The following is a 10528-nucleotide window of genomic DNA, read 5'->3' as shown; positions in this document are numbered from 1 at the left end:
TTAGTAGGGAGGAGTGTGAAGACGGTCAACGTCAAAGGTAGAGGGGAAGGACGGAAATGGCGTTTATTGTTCAAGTGATTAATTGAACTGCCCGAACGAGCAAGAAGTCCAAGAAGCTGTACGTAATTGTATCTGCAGCTGCAAGGTTTTTGGGTATTCAGGAATTAACAGCTGAAACATTGTAGGGAATATTGACTGAAGATTATCCCCTCCCAGGCCCCTGAGCCTGTGTAGGGGTGTGATTTGGATTGGACTATGACTGAAGGTGTGGGATGTTTTTTTTAAATTTATCTATTTTTGTTTATTTGTATTATGATGTATTTATTTTCCCTTTGCGCAATGGTTTCAAGAAAAATATCCAGTTCATTACCCGTAGTTGGTGGTTGTCACATCTGTTCCTGCAACGCCCTCTACTGCTCATCCTGTGTCTCCTTGAGCTGCCGCCACTCCCCCAGTACTCTCTCCATCTCCCTCTCTCTCTCTCTCTCTCTCTCTCTCTCTCTCTCTCTCTCTCTCTCTCTGTGTATGTGTGATTGTGTGGGCAGAGACAGGTGTGCTAGAGTCAGAGCAGATCCCCACCAGCTGCAACCTGTTCCATAATCAAGACCTCTACAAATACTCAACCCTGCCACTTCCACGCTGCCAGATTGTAATATCTGCTCAGTCAGTCTGTTTCTAGCCGTTTGTTACTGTTCAGATCATGTTGTGCCTGGTTTCCTTGCCTGACGCTGTTTTCCTCTCCGCTACAGTTCTGCCTGCTCTGAATCTGGTCCTTGTCTCCAGTCCCACGTCACGTCATCCTGCTACTCTGTCCTGGATTCCCGACTCTACTACTCCCTTGTATTCCTCTCCGGAACTGCTTACCCTGTCTCAACCCCTCTCGCTCCAGCCTCAGCCGCCGCACCTGGTTTCTAACAATGCGCCCAAGCTTTCCCTGACCTGCACTCAAATCAAATCAAATCAAATTTTATTTGTCACATACACATGGTTAGCAGATGTTAATGCGAGTGTAGCGAAATGCTTGTGCTTCTAGTTCCGACAATGCAGTAATAACGAGCAAGTAATCTAACTAACAATTCCAAAAAAAACTACTGTCTTATACACAGTGTAAGGGGATAAAGAATATGTACATAAGGATATATGAATGAGTGATGGTACAGAGCAGCATAGGCAAGATACAGTAGATGATATCGAGTACAGTATATACATATGAGATAAGTATGTAAACCAAGTGGCATAGTTAAAGTGGCTAGTGATACATGTATTACATAAGGATGCAGTCGATGATATAGAGTACAGTATCAACGTATGCATATGAGATGAACAATGTAGGGTAAGTAACATTATATAAGGTAGCATTGTTTAAAGTGGCTAGTGATATATTTACATCATTTCCCATCAATTCCCATGATTAAAGTGGCTGGAGTAGAGTCAGTGTCATTGACAGTGTGTTGGCAGTAGCCACTCAATGTTAGTGGTGGCTGTTTAACAGTCTGATGGCCTTGAGATAGAAGCTGTTTTTCAGTCTCTCGGTCCCAGCTTTGATGCACCTGTACTGACCTCGCCTTCTGGATGACAGCGGGGTGAACAGGCAGTGGCTCGGGTGGTTGATGTCCTTGATGATCTTTATGGCCTTCCTGTAGCATCGGGTGGTGTAGGTGTCCTGGAGGGCAGGTAGTTTGCCCCCGGTGATGCGTTGTGCAGACCTCACTACCCTCTGGAGAGCCTTACGGTTGAGGGCGGTGCAGTTGCCATACCAGGCGGTGATACAGCCCGCCAGGATGCTCTCGATTGTGCATCTGTAGAAGTTTGTGAGTGCTTTTGGTGACAAGCCGAATTTCTTCAGCCTCCTGAGGTTGAAGAGGCGCTGCTGCGCCTTCCTCACGATGCTGTCTGTGTGAGTGGACCAATTCAGTTTGTCTGTGATGTGTATGCCGAGGAACTTAAAACTTGCTACCCTCTCCACTACTGTTCCATCGATGTGGATGGGGGTGTTCCCTCTGCTGTTTCCTGAAGTCCACAATCATCTCCTTAGTTTTGTTGACGTTGAGTGTGAGGTTATTTTCCTGACACCACACTCCGAGGGCCCTCACCTCCTCCCTGTAGGCCGTCTCGTCGTTGTTGGTAATCAAGCCTACCACTGTTGTGTCGTCCGCAAACTTGATGATTGAGTTGGAGGCGTGCATGGCCATGCAGTCGTGGGTGAACAGGGAGTACAGGAGGGGGCTCAGAACGCACCCTTGTGGGGCCCCAGTGTTGAGGATCAGCGGGGAGGAGATGTTGTTGCCTACCCTCACCACCTGGGGGCGGCCCGTCAGGAAGTCCAGTACCCAGTTGCACAGGGCGGGGTCGAGACCCAGGGTCTCGAGCTTGATGACGAGCTTGGAGGGTACTATGGTGTTGTTGTGTCCATCTCCCCCGTGTGTTTCAATAAATACCTTGGTTACTTCATCCCAGTCTCCTCAAACTGAGTCTGCTCTTGGCTTCCCCTGTTCCACTCCGTGTAACAGTGGTGGCATGCACATTAAATTAGCATGGACGCCAGTATATCAGAGGAAGAGATCATGCAGAAGGTCAACTTTTTTTATATCACTTTGTAGAAGACGACTGTAGAGAAATGGGAAACCTGAGCAACAGACACAGTACATAATGGGTAGAGAAGGAAATACAGAGTGGGACTGCAGCCAGCAACCACTGTTTCTGGCATTTTATCGCAATCATGTCATTCATTTGTAAAATAACATCCCACAAGTGGGAATATGACAGCCAGGTGCAGGGAGAGGACAGGGAGAGGAAGAGAAGACACAGGTGAACACTTGAGGTTGCTATACGGGACGAGCCTATGTCCTTAGAGTAAACCCCTATGCTGAACCTGAGAACCACTCAAGCTACCAGACTTCCGACCCCAAGCACCTCTCAAGTCACCCAACCCACTAGACCCCATACCCGGAAACCCCAAGCCCTTAGACCCCTTCCCAGCAGCGCATTTTGACTACAATCTAAGGAGAAGCTGATGGCCTGTCCATTCCAGCACCACCTGCAGTTGACGAAGATTAGCTTTTTACTGAAACGGCTGTCATTCCAAAAGAACTTCATTACCAAACGCCAAAATTCACCAGCTGCTCTATGATGCAGCCTTTACTTGTAAGTAGCTAGGTTTCTGATAAGGGTGTTGATTGTGGCCTGTGTAATGTTGTCCCACCCCGCTTCAGTGGCTGTGCAAAGTTGCTAGATATTGGCGGAAACTGGAACACGCTGTCGCACACGTCAATCCAGAGCCTCCCAAACATGCTCAATGAGTGACATGTCTGGTGAGTATGCAGGCCATGTTTCAGGAATTGTGTACAGGTCCATATCATGCTGAAACATGAAGTGATAGCGACGACTGAATAGCAAGACAATGGGCCTTAGGATCTCGTCATAGTATCTCTGTGCATTCAAATTGCCATTGACAAAATGCAATTGTTTGTTGTCCATAGCTTATGCCTGCCCATACCATCATCCCACCGCGACCATGGGGCACTCTGTTCACAACGTTGACATCAGCAAACCGCTTGCCCATCCAACGCCATCCGCCCCGTACAGTTGAAACCGGGATTAATCCGTGAAGAGCACACTTCACCAGTGTATCAAAGGTGAGCATTTTCCCCCTGAAGTCTGTTACGACGCCAAACTGAAATCAGGTCAAGACCCTGGTGAGGACAACGCACATGCAGATGAGTTTCCCTGAGACGGTTTCTGGCAGTTTGTGGAGAAATTCTTCAAAATCCACATTTTCATCAGCTGTCCGGGTGGCTGGTCTCAGACGATCCCGTAGGGGAAGAAGCTGGATGTGGAGATCCTGGGCTGTTGTGGTTACACGTGGTCTGCGGTTGTGATGCAGGTTGAACGCACTGCCAAATTCTCTGAAATGAAGTTGGAAGTGGCTTATGGTAAAGAAATTTACATTTAATTCTCTGGCAACAGCTCTGGTGGACATTCCTACAGTCAGAATGTCAATTGCACGCTCCCTCAAAACATGAGACATCTGTAGCATTGTGTTGTGTGACTAAACTGTGCATTTTAGAATGGCTTTTTGTTGTTGTCCTGAGCAAAATATGCACCTTTGTAACAATCATGCTGTTTAAATCTGCTTCTTGATATGCCACACCTGTCAAGTGGCTGGATTATGTTGGCAAAGGAGAAATGCTCACTAACAGAATTTGAGAGAGAAAAGCTTTTTGTCGTATGGAACATTTCTGGGATGTTTTATTTCAGCTCATGAAACATGGGACCAACACTTAACATGTAAAGCTCATACTTTTATACTGTATACTACTCACATAAAGGTTGGATGGAAACCTGCTTACATTTATATATTGACACACAGTAATATTATTATTCTCAGCTTTCCTTTATGACTCAAATTTAAAGTGGTGTGTGTATATGCAGTGCATTTGGAAAGTATTCAGACCCCTTGACTGTTTTCACATTTTGATACGTTACAGCCTTATTCTAAAATTGGCTAAGTGTTTTTTCCCCCTCATCAATTTACACACAATACCCCATAGTGAGAAAGCAAAAACTGTTTTTAGAAATGTTACTAAATGTATATAAAATTAACTAAAATATTACATTTACAGAAGTATTCATACCCTTTACTCAGTACTTTGTCTTAGTTATGACACTACACGTTTGGCACACCTGTATTTGGGGAGTTTCTCCCATTCTTCTCTGCAGATCCCCTCAAGCTCTGCCAGGTTGGATGGGAAGCGTCGCTGCACAGCTATTTTTCTCTCCAGAGATGTTCGATTGGGTTCAAGTCCGGGCTCTGGTTGGGCCACTCAAGGACATGTAAAGACTTGTCCCGAAGCCACTCCTGCATTGTCTTGGCTGTGTGCTTAGGGTTGTTGTCCTGTTGGAAGGTGAACCTTCGGCCCAGTCTAAGGTCCTGAGCACTCTGGAGCAGGTTTTCATCAAGGATCACAATGTACTTTGCACCGTTCATCTTTGCCTTGATCCTGACTAGTCTCCCAGTACCTGCCACTGAACATATCCTAACAGCATGATGCTGCCATCACCATGCTTCACTGTAGGGGGTGGCACCAGGTTTCCTCCAGACGTGATGCTTAGCATTCAGGTCAAAGAGCTCAATCTTAGTTTCATCAGACCATAGAATCTTGTTTATCATGGTCTGAGAGTCCTTTAGGTGCCCTTTGGCAAACTCCAAACGAGCTGTCATGTGCCTTTTACTGAGGAGTGGCTTCCGTCTGGCCACTCTACCATAAAGGCCTGATTGGTGGAGTGCTGCAGAGATGGTTGTCCTTCTGGAAGGTTTCTCCCAGGAACTCTGGAGCTCTGTCAGAGTGACCATCGGGTTCTTGGTCACCTCCCTGACCAAGATCTGTGCCTCGACACAATCCTGTCCTGGAGCTCTACAGACAGCTCCTTCGACCTCATGGCTTGGTTTTTGCTCTGCCATGCACTGTCAACTGTGGGACCTTATATAGACAGGTGTGTGCCTATCCAAATCATGTCCAATCAATTGAATTTACCAGAGGTGGACACCATTCAAGTTGTAAAAACATCACAAGGACGATCAATGGAAACAGGATGAACCTGAGCTCAATTTCCAGTCTCATAGCAAAGGGTCTGAATAATTATGTTAATAATGTATTTCTGTTTTTTATTTTTAATACATTGGCAGAAATGTCATAAAAACTGTTGTTGCTTCGTCATTATTAGGTAGTGTGTGTGTAGATTGATGAGGGAAAAAAGTAATTAGTAGCTAACATAGTAGCTCACCAATGCCAACAGTTGGTCTAGAATGTAATTATATGCTAGCATGGCTAGTAGCTAACGTTAGCCAGCTAGAGCTAGCTAGGTACTGTAGCACCGGTCCTCCATATGATGTTGACAATAGTGCATTGTGGGTAGTTATGAAGATATCCAAAAATAAATACTTCAAAACACAAAAACGTAACAAATTTTGGGAGTTGTAGGTAACCACACCGTGACTAAAACTAAGTCTTTCACCACACTACTTTGTTACTTTGGTGAGAGAAAAAAACTCATGCCTTCTACCCTTTCAGTTGTTTAATAACATGCTAATGTACTACCAAGTATTGCAAATCTATTTTGGAATAAACCCTAAAACACTGTATTAAGGTTTAAAAAGTAATTGAGAATAACAATAAACAATAGTTATTTTTGGAAATGTAGTGTAGATAGGGAAAGTTCAGTGAAGTCAAAGATTTGAGAACCGGGGAGAAATTGAAAGAGGGGGATTTGCGCACCAAATTATTGGTGGTAAAGAAAGTTCATAATTGTAATTGTACATACAGTTTTTGGTAATAACCTTTCTACAGTATCTGGATTGTAAACATGTACAGACTGAGAACCATTAAATCAAGGAGTTGTAACAATAATGGGATAACTATTCAATGTACAACAGTAGTCTTCTGCAACAAGCAATATGCAGTAAATATGTTTACCTCCATTAATTTCTGAATGGTTTCATGAACTCTTTTAGATGTTTCAAGGAAGTTGTAACAATTTATTTAACCTTTTATTTTGACAGGGAGTAATATTAAGTGAGATCAAGATGTCACGCCTGGTCTGTTTCACCTGTCTTTGTGATTGTCTCCACCCACTTCCAGGTGTCTCCTGTTTTCTCCATTAGTCCCCAGTGTATTTATCCCTGTGTTTCCTGTCCCTCTGTGCCAGATCATTTTGTTTTGCCAAGTCAACCATCCTATTTTTCCCAGTCTCTGTTTTTTCCTAGCTCTCCTGGTTTTGACCCTTGCCTGTCCTGATGCCATATACGCCTGCCTGACTACTCCGCCTGTTCTGACCTCGAGTCTGCCTATCCCCTTGACCTCGAGTCTGCCTATCCCCGTACCTGTTCAATGAACCCCTGCCTCTCCTGACCTCGAGCCTGCCTACTGTTTGGACTCTGACCTGGTTTATGAACTCTCTCCTGTCCCCGACCTGCCTTTTGCCTTTTGGTATAATAAATATCGGAGCTCAACCATCTGCCTCCTGTGTCTGCATTTGGGTCTCGCCTTGTGCCCATATACAAGGTATCTTTCCCAAATGAGCCCTGTAATTTCAAAGACATACACATAAAATACAATGACAAAGTGCAAAAAAGGAATACAAAATGCAACCGTATAGAACAAATGCATTCTTCAATAAAGGCTGTCGGTCTTCACTGAGATTATTCCTCAAGTAAGGTGCAAAAATCAGATTTACCTCATTTTGTACAGACTAAAGGAATTTCTCTAGCTACCCATCACCGAAACCAGGTATGGTAAAACTCATACATCTAAAGGTTATTAATGATATTTAGTACAACAGGAGTTTTTGTAAAAGAGATTTATAAATGGAAAGAGAACAATAAATCGACCTATGGGACATCAAAGACGGTCAGCCTACTTTCTGATAGAGAATGCAGTGATGTGTACTGAACCTATACCCGTAATAAAACAAAGTGCTCTATGGTAAACTGCATCTAATGGCTTTAATAAAGTGGCAGCTGCATTCATATACTGTAGATGATGTTGCCATAGCCTAGGACTGGTATGACCATAACTTTCAATGATCTGCTTTCTACTAGTAAGTGAGAGGCCTGACCTATTTCTTTAGAAGAATACCCTTCTTGACAAATTTATGAATATGCTTTTTAATTAAACTTTTACTTCAGTGGGCTAAATCAGGGTCACACACAGTGATTCCTGGTAGTCTTAAACAAATCTGCTTTGGAACAAAAGTATAAACCTCACACACATGGTTATGGGCTTAAAAAGCCACCTTTAACCATGTCAGATATGGAGATGAAATGTATTACATTTTAAGTTTGCACCCCAATATTACACTTTATAAACAAAACAGAAGACTGCAATAACAAAACTTTGACATAGAAACACAAGATTTGTCTGTTTTTTTTAATGTTTATTAATTATGAAATTATGAAAAATATTAAGAACATTCCACCCATGAGGCCACTAGAGGGTGATTTGGTCATTGACTGCAGGAAAGGCGGCTTAACGTCTATCCAGATGTCCAGATATGTGAATGCAGGGACATATTTAAAATAGATCCTAAAACACATTTTTTTGCTTTGCTTTTTAGTCTTTCAGTTTGTGTCATTATGTTTTTTGTCTTATGTTTGTTGTGTAGTAAATATTTCAGCTTTTATTTTCATAGTTTTTTTATTCCTTTTTTCTTGTAAAGCACATTGCGTTATATTCAATGTCTGAAAAGTGCTGCATAAATTAAGCTTGATTTGATTAGAATAAAGTAAAGTAGTTGCTTTCCATTGACATTCATTTAGATACATACATAACAACGATAATGCCCAATTTTGCCTGGTATAGCTAGAAAGGTTTGGCTTCGCGTCAATACTGACTGTTAATTACGAGGAGATCGCATTGCATATCAAACACTAGGCTAGAAGCTAGCCAAAGAGTTTGTGGCTAGCAAACCTGCCAATATGACAAACCAAATAAAAAAATAGTTGCTGAAAACAGCTGGACAAACTAGAAACATGTCGAAGGATTTGACAGTTTTAGCAGCGGAGGGGGACCAGAGATATTCATGGTCATCACATTGTGTTCAGAACAAAAATATGTCTCTGCAGAAACCAATCAATGCTAGCTTGCTAACTACGTTTTTTCCTCATTGGGACCTGTGTTTACAATGTATCCAATTTCAGTTTGTGTATTAGTTGGATTAGCTTTCTGTAACTTTATAGCAACTACTGCCTGCAAGTGTAGTACACATTCCAAGGTGTCCCAATATCTTTTCCAATTGTCCCAATATATTTTCCAATTGTCCTGATCTGATTTTAATATCCATATTGGAATACCTGTCACGGTCATCGTTGGTGGAATTAGACCAAGATGCAGCGTGGGGTAGTTGAATCATATTCTTTAATGATAAACCACAAAACAAGAACGAGCGCACCAACGAGCATGCGCGAAACGTACAGCCTTGTAAGGCTCAACAACAACAATACATGGGCAAGATCCCACAACACAGGTGGGAAAAAGGCTACCTAAGTATGATTCCCAATCAGAGACAACGATAGACAGCTGCCTCTGATTGGGAACCACACTCGGCCAAACACAAAGAAATACAACACATAGAATGCCCACCCAAATCACACCCTGACCAAACCAAATAGAGACATATAAAGGCTCTCTAAGGTAAGGGCGTGACAATGCCCTATCTAGTCAATTAGAAATAAGTATTCAACAATGCTGTGGTATAAAAGTTATTGTATACATTTAACAATATTGGTTTGTATGTAAAAAATAATACACCTGCATGCAGACAATACCTTTGTGTATGTTACTGCTCCCACTGTTGACCATGCTTTATATTAACTACAGTTGGCTTTGATTGTTTTGCAGAAAGCCTATGACCTTAAATTTGAATGTGTGTAACACTCAGTATGTGTTGTTTTCCAGAGTGCACAAAAAGTATTAATGATTAAAGCATATGTACTTTGCTGTTATTCTGGCTGTAGACATTGTGACTGTGTTAGCCACAGCTAGCAAGCAAGCAAGGGATTAGAACATTGCGAGTGAGCATGGCAACAGAACATAAAGAACAAACGATTAGCAACCAAAAGATGAGAAAGTGTGAATTTGAATATACAGTTGAAGTCGGAAGTTCACATGCACCTTAGCCAAATACATTTAAACTCAGTTTCACAATTCCTGACATTTAATCCTAGTAAAAATTCACTGTTTTAGGTCAGTTAGGATCACCACTTTATTTTAAGAATGTGAAATGTAAGAATAATAGTAGAGAGAGATTTATTTAAGCTTTTATTTCTTTCATCACATTCCCAGTGGGTCAGAAGTTTACATACACTCAATTAGTATTTGGTAGCACTGTCTTTAAATTGTTTAACTTGGGTCAAACGGTTTGGGTAGCCTTCCACAAGCTTACCACAATAACTTGGATGACTTCTGGCCCATTCCTCTTGACAGAGCTGGTTGTAACTGAGTCAGGTTTGTAGGCCTCCTTGCTCACACACGCTTTTTCAGTTCTGCCCACAAATTCTCTCTGTGATTGAGGTCAGGGCTTTGTGATGGCCACTCCAATACCTTCACTTTGTTGTCCTTAAGCCATTTTCCCACAACTTTGGAAGTATGCTTGGGGTCAATGTCCATTTGGAAGACCCATTTGCGACCAAGCTTTAACTTCCTGACTGATGTCTTGAGATGTTGCGTGAATATATTCACATAACATTACCCGTTGTAACCCCTTTATGGTGGTTGGGACTGGCCATGACCTGACTGCATCTACCTTCTTGTCGTCCATCCTCACACACTGCGGGCTGATTTGGTAGCCGAAGAAGGAGACAGCCCTCTGGTGAAATTGGCATTTCTCAGCCTTGAAGAACAGGTGATTAGCCAGGGGGCGTTCCAGGACTGCTCGAACGTGAGTGTTGTGACCCTCAGGGTAGCCAAGCAGATCAGGATGTCATCGATATACACAACCACCTGGCATCCGATCATGTCCCTGAACACCTCGT

The sequence above is a fragment of the Oncorhynchus tshawytscha genome, linkage group LG12, assembly GCF_018296145.1.
Source record: "Oncorhynchus tshawytscha isolate Ot180627B linkage group LG12, Otsh_v2.0, whole genome shotgun sequence".
NCBI classification, from domain to species: domain Eukaryota; kingdom Metazoa; phylum Chordata; class Actinopteri; order Salmoniformes; family Salmonidae; genus Oncorhynchus; species Oncorhynchus tshawytscha.
The sequence above is the reverse complement of the archived record's forward strand: the minus strand, read 5'-3'. Positions refer to the sequence as shown.